The sequence below is a fragment of the Periplaneta americana genome, chromosome 14, assembly GCF_040183065.1.
Source record: "Periplaneta americana isolate PAMFEO1 chromosome 14, P.americana_PAMFEO1_priV1, whole genome shotgun sequence".
In the NCBI taxonomy this organism is placed as follows: domain Eukaryota; kingdom Metazoa; phylum Arthropoda; class Insecta; order Blattodea; family Blattidae; genus Periplaneta; species Periplaneta americana.
Genome location: NC_091130.1, coordinates 89,164,952 through 89,172,381, shown reverse-complemented (window position 1 = coordinate 89,172,381; position 7,430 = coordinate 89,164,952). Strand labels below are relative to the sequence as shown.

The 7,430-nt window shown below is 35.9% G+C and overlaps 1 long non-coding RNA gene across 2 annotated transcripts in view; it reads right to left on the bottom strand.

Moving 5' to 3' along the window:
- LOC138713548 (uncharacterized) overlaps positions 1 to 7,430 on the bottom strand; it is a 58,849-nt gene continuing 51,419 nt past the window's right edge. For both annotated transcript variants that reach the window (XR_011335904.1, XR_011335905.1), the window contains one exon: positions 1 to 118. This is a non-coding gene — a long non-coding RNA (uncharacterized lncRNA). The remainder of the gene's footprint in view (positions 119 to 7,430) is intronic.

Here is a 7,430-nt window from a genome sequence, read left to right as displayed (position 1 = left end):
GTCATATTTATGATTTCTGTTTCACAAAATTTTTACGTATTAAGAGGCACGAAATTCTTTCAGAAGCTCACTATCAATTGCAAGGCTTCATATGACTTGAACACAGCTGTTAAAGAATCTGAAAGTAACATAATTAAAATGATTAGCGGATGTAAAAAAAACACACACACACACAAAATGAATACTAGTATATTGTTGCCATTAAGATTTCTACATTGTACATTGTAGTAACCATCTTGTTTCCATCTTTAGAGTTATAAGTGGGATATTTCTTGTCAACTCATTACTGGTACAATTAATATATTTGTATCTCACATTTTTGTGAAACTGTCGTAGTTAATGATCCTATATACTTATAATTGCATATTAAACTCAAAGAAAAATGTATTTATGACTAAATATTAAAAACTATATTAATTCCATGTGTGTGCGTATGTAAGACAATTTCTCATATTATGTATATATTTATAATTATATACAAGGTTATTCAGGAGGATTAATAAATATTTTAGAGAATGGTAGTGTTTATGGTTTATTATGAGTAAACAAGTTCATATAAACATGTCTCCAATTTGTAGTGAGTGTGGAGACATGCACATACACACACACCCACTCACCATCAGAAATGAAAAGATAAACTCATGGAAATAATACTGCAATCTTATTTCTTCAACAAACTCATCGAATCTTGTGTACAAAATAGTCTCTGGCAAGTCCAACAATAGCTGTAGAGTATGTTAACGACTCTACGAAAAGTAGATGGGACCCTGAATATGAACATTAGAGAAAGAATGGCACTGATGATGGACTACTTTATACTTAATTATGAAGCAGGAACTGACAATGAATACCAGCAACATGTCAGGAATAAAATGGACAATCCCCCCCCCTTCCCAATTCACTGGATGATAAATTATTCATAAGATGAAGGCTTTGAGTTCAAAGAAGGCACCTGGAGAAGATGGCACAACTGGTGAAATTTTAATATGCGTCTTTAACCCATTACTGCCATGTGTGATCATATGATCACGGCATGCAAATGTTTGTTTAAACTGTTGTAAAAATGATACTACATTATGAATTTGAATTTTGGAAGTGTCTATTGGTTCAGAAGATATATGCCAACACTGTCATTGCAATAAGATCATTGTTGGGACACAGGAGATGTCTGCAGTGTTAGTTATCTGTTCACCTTCGTCGGCTGGAATACGATGGCAGTCTATATGTAAGTATTGCTCTTATCACATTGTTTGAAGATATTTATGTTGCCTGTACTCTAGAATAATCATAACTTCTGCTGTATTGCTAATGATGTTTAGTTTTTCATGAAGCAAGTGTACTAATTATAAATGTGTCGTGATCATATGAACATGTTGATGTTGATGAGGTCACTACATAGTTCATTCTATAAGGCACAGTACGTCTGCATCTTTGTAGGTTGTAGTATTGATTTAGAAATTAAAATATGTTATACAGCAAAGTATAACAATGCAAAGACAAGAGTAACAATGTAGTCATTAAAAGCAGATATTTTGACAAAGAAACAAGCAAGACACCAGATGACAAAGTAAAGAACATCTTCAAATGGATAGAGTGCAAAGATACATACAATAAGGCAATATACATAGGTAAAGACAAATCAGATAGAGGTCTCATAAGGGTAGAATTCAAAACACTGGACGACAAAATTGCAGTCATGAGGAACAAAAGCAAATTCAAAGTATAAGATTGCTACATAGATGCCGATCTTACCAGACAGGAAAGGGAGATACAATAAGCACTCAGAACTAGAGCGAGAGAAGGAAGAGAGAAAGGTAACATCGTGAAAGTCAGCTACCAAAAGCTCCTAATAAATGATCAGTGGGTAAACTGGCAGATCCTGCTTCAACCACAAGCAATGTAAATCACCACAAAACACAGACCAGGAAACACAAAAGAAACTCTGAACCAGAAACAATAATAGCGACTCTAAATGCACAAACCATTAGAACTTGCGACAGGGAGGAAGAACTGGACAATACCTTAAAAGAAATAAAGTTCGACATACTAGGCCTAAGAGAAGTTAGAAGAACGGGAGAATCAATAATAGAAAAAGAAAATAGTGATCTACTGTTTCACATAGGCACAACCCCAGGGCAGAAAAGGGCGGGGTTCATTATCAAAAGAGATCTAAAACACATGGTGATGGAACTAACAGGAATATCAGAAAGATTAGCAGTCCTAAAATTAGCAACGAGAAACTCTCCAGTGACGATTATACAAGTGTACGCCCCTACAGAAGCAAGCAGTGAAGATGAATTACAAAACTTCTACAAGAGTCTCGATAATACACTAGAAAAGTTTAAGTCACCAATGAACCTAATCATAGACGACTTCAATGGCAAAGTAGGGCCACACAGCCACGAAGATGAAGAACCAGTCGGACCACATGGATTTGGGAGAAGAAATGACAGAGGGGACAGATTGGTCCAGTTTGCACAAGAGCACAGATTGAAAATAGCCAACACCTTTTTCAGGAAAAATCCCCGAAACAGATAGACATGGAGATTGCCCAACGGCAGCACAAAGAACGAAACTGACTACATCCTGAGCAACAGACAAAACTCCATACGGGACATTCAGGTCATAACAAATCTAAAATTCAGCACTGATCACAGAATGGTAAAAGCAACACTGAAATTAGAAAAGACGACAATGGAAGAAACATTAAAAACCAAGCACAGAAATGTTAGACAATGAAGAGTACAAAATGCAAATGCAGAATCGGATGGCACAGACGGACTTCAGCACAGAAAAAAGGCCACAAAAACTATATGACTCATTAGAGCACTGCATACTCCAATCATACGAAGACACTCAAAAGGCAGACAAGGCAAAGAAGCACAAGGGAAAGCTAAGCCAGGAAACCATAACACTAATCAAATGTAGATCGGAGCTGTACCTCATCAGAGATGACTCAGAAAGAAATAAAGAAAAATACGCCAGGATAGATAAGCTAACAAAGAGAGAAATACGAAAAGACGTCCAAAACCACCGAGTACCTTCTACGCGACAGATATTCGAATCCTACAAATCAGTCAGAAAGACAAAAAGAGAGTTATATGGAGGCAAACAATGGATATTAGGAACCAAAGACCCATCAAGGAACCGCATCACCTCAAGGAATAATATCATCAAAGCAGCCACAAAATACTATGAATCCCTATACATAAGATCACTCCAGAATCCTGCAACGAACCATATATCCAATACTTACCCCTGCCAGGTCACTCCTCCCATATTAGCCAACAAAGTCCGGACGGCAATAGAAGAACTGAAGAATGGAAAAACTGCCGACGAAGATGGCATACACAATGAATTCTTGAAGCAAGCCGCAGATCATCTGATACTGACAATCACTATTATCTACAACAAAATTCTGGACACGGAGGAAATACTGGACCAGTGGAAATCAAGCATGATAATCCTCCTCCACAAAAAAGGCACAAAAGATGACCTAAACAACTGTAGGCCAATAAGTCCCATGTCTAACTTATACAAGCTGTTTTCGAAAATAATTACTAGAAGATTAACGAAAACCCTGGATGAAAATCAACCTATTGAACAAGTGGGGTTCTGCTCAGGGTACAGCATGGCAGACCACCATCAAATCGTGACCCAGATCATGGAAAAGGCTGAAGAATTCCACTTAACAGTATACCTGGCCTTCGTACACTATAGCAAAGTCTTTGACTCGGTTAAACAGCTGAGTGTAATGCAAGCACTACATATGCAGGGAGTCGGCAACAAATACATCATGATAATAAACAAACTGTATAATGAAAGCTGTGCCAAAGTGAAAACCGAGATCGAAGGACGACCATTAAGGCTCAAAAGAGGAGTGCGACAAGGAGACTCAATTTCCCCAAAATTATTCACAAGTGTATTGGAAAAAATTTTTCGCAAACTGAACTGAAACAGGAATTGTGGAATAAACAACAACGGCAGCAGATTAAATAATCTATGGTTCGCTGATGACGTCGTATTGTTCGCCAAATTACTCAGAGAACTGCAGTCAATGCTGCAAGAATTATGCGATGTCAGCAGAACAGCAGGCCTCCTAATGAATATGACCAAGACAAGTAATGGGGCTGGAGTCACCAATAACAATTGATGGTGAAGAACTGCAATATGTATCTGAATACAAATACCTAGGCCAGCTAGTCTCCTTTCACCAGTAGACAGAGAAGGAAATAAAACAAAGGATTTCTCTCACGTGAAAGGTATTCTGGACTCTCAAGTTCATCATACTGGAGAAAAAGCTCAGCAAAAAGCTCAGAATAGAAATACTGGAGACCTGCGTAACTCCTGTACTGTTGTATCAGTGTCAGACATGGTCTCTCACTGCCAAACTTCGTAACAATCTCCAAATATACCAAAGGAAAATCCTGAGAAGGATACTAAGCTTATCACTGAGGGACAGAGTTCCAAATGAAGTGCTCCAAAAGATGTCTTGGAGTTATTTTCGACAGTAAGTTAACATAGAACAACCATTTGAAATATATTTCTGAAAAAGCTCATAAAAGATTCTTCCTTCTGAAAAGACTGGCAGGAAAGACTGGCTCTAGAAATATTTTGAACACTGCACACAAAATGTTTATACAACCAGTGCTGATGTACTGCGGAGAAATTTTAATTACTTCACCTTTCATAAACGAAATAAAACGTGTTCAAAACCAAGCTCTCAGGCTCATTACTGGTGGAATCAAAACAACTCCAATAGATTCCTCACTAATATTAATAGCATCAAAATGACAATAGAAGAAAAAGCACTGATTAAATATGAAAAACTTATCAGATTACCAAGAAATAATTGGCATTCATACAGTCCTCTCTGTAGATTAAAAACTCAAAAAAGTTTCATATCCATGGTTCAAGAATTAAAACAGAAAATCAACGTCCCAAATTTAAAAGAAACTTACAAATTAAACCAAACCCTTTAACTCTATTAAATATAGAGTATAATCTAAATTTAACACAAGAAATACTGAAATCAGAAGTAAACACTGAAATAATGAAACAACTGTCTTTAGAGACAATTAATATTAGGTACCCTCCACAAAATTGGCTTCATTTATACACCGATGGATCCTTGATCTCCAGGGAACAAGGTGCTGGTGCAGGTGTTACGTGCTGTCTCTTCTCACTTTATAGGTCTCTTGGATATGGAACAACAAGTTTTGATGGAGAAATCATTGCAATAAGTGAAAGTCTCAGGAATCTTCTATGCCACATCAGTAAATTTAAAAATGCAGTTATATTATCAGACTCCAAAGCAGCTATTCTATCAATAGTCTCTAGACACACACCTTCATCTCAAACAGCAGAAATAACTAAAATGCTCTCTCAATTAGTAACACTCAATAAAAGAATTGTATTCCAATGGATACCATCTCATTGTGGAATCCTGGGAAACGAGAATGCGGATGCTTTAGCAAAGAAGGGCAGCACTGCTACTTACAGACCTGTTACTAAATCTACGTATTACTTTGTGAAAAGATTTATTCAATCTACATACTTAGACTTCAACAAACAAAATTTGATAACACAATCCCAAGGGAAAAAATTAAACTCTCTGCATCGTAATCCACAGTTGATTCCCGATTTACCACACAAATCATCTGTAGCTGCATTTAGATTGGCAACAGGCTATGACTGTTTGGCCAAGCATCTGCATAGAATTGGAATATATCAGTCTCCTAACTGTCCATTGTGCAACTCAAATCAAGAAATGGATTCGGAACACCTCAAAATCTGTGCGTCAGTGACTAACCATGACAATATCTTTGAAAAATATTGGAGTGCAAGAGGTCAAATGACTTTATTATCAAATGCCTGGCATTAGAAAACAACAACATAAACAACCTGCTAAAGTCCTCCTCATGTCAGATCTGGACAATCTCGTACACTTCTGGGGATTCATCACTTCTGGGGATTTAAATGCTAACACCAAAGTTGGCAATCAACAACTCAAAACAATAGAGGAAAAGTCCTTCATATTCACAGTAATCAACACAATTATGCTCTTATAAAATACATCAAGACTGTCGCTGGGCAGTAACCTGAACACATGTTTCAGCATCACATTGTTGACAAATAACTCAATCTGTTAGCACAACCATAAAGCATCTAATACATGCTATAGAGTTACCAACAATGAGAAAAAAAAACAACTGATTTAAACTCTGATCATAATCCAGTATCACTAATTTCCACAAATGAAACTCATGATTGTATCATGAGTTATGGACTGGAATCTATATAAAAGCATTAGAACTAATTACCAGGAAATCCATCAATACAAACAAAATTTGATATATATGGCTATAGACATTTTCACTAACAATAAAAATGCTTTACTAGAATCATCCACCTGTATTATCCTACAATGTGGAACTTGAAACATTTAACTAGTAATCAAACACTTAGACGAAGATGGCAGAGATGTAGATTCAGAGAAGATAAATCAGAATTAAACAAAGTACAACGAAAAATTAAAAACCTTCTATTGCGAATTAGATTGGACCACTCCACCCTATTCCATTATCTCTTGGCCTAGTTGTCTCATAAGTGGTGTCTTCTTGGCATCACTTGTGAGATTTAGATCTGTCTTTGGACAGTTGATTAAACAACTATTGCTTCGACGAGAAAACTCTATTTTATCAATCAAATCCTTCAAAACTCTGGAAAATCAGTCGAAATTTAATAGGAAAGGAAACTGCTGTTGCAAAACATGCATTAAAAGATCCAAACTATTTTATAATGATGAAGATAAAGCAAATATTATAGCCAACACATTACAGTCAAGATTTCAAATCCACAATCTCTCAAGAAACAACAATTATCTTACCAGAGACATCTAAACAGTCTTAAAAGAATACTTTAATAAACAACCAATAATTAATTCAGCAGGATATAATCTCATCAGAAATCCATAACGTAATTAAAAAACACCTTCACTCCATGAAAACTCCAGGTCCAGATTTCATAAGAAACCATATCTTCCGAAACAAGCTTTAACTCTTCTTTGTAAAATTTTAATGCCCATCTTCGTTTAAATTCTCTATCTCGAGTGGAAAAAGAGTATCATCATTTCAGTACTTAAACCTGAAAAAAAAAACCCCATTATATCCTAATAACTTAAGGCTAATTACTCTACTTAATATAATGACTAAAGTTCTTGAAAAGATAATTCTGAAACTTATATATATAAATATAATAATCACTTCATGCAAAAGGAACAGTTCGGACTTCGAGCACATCATAGTACTTACTACCCATCAATTCTATTGCTTATGTAAATACATACAAATATGACTTATTTTAAACATACTGTATGTGTTTTTCTTGACAGCGAAAAAGCATTTGACACTGTCTGGACTCAAGGGTTA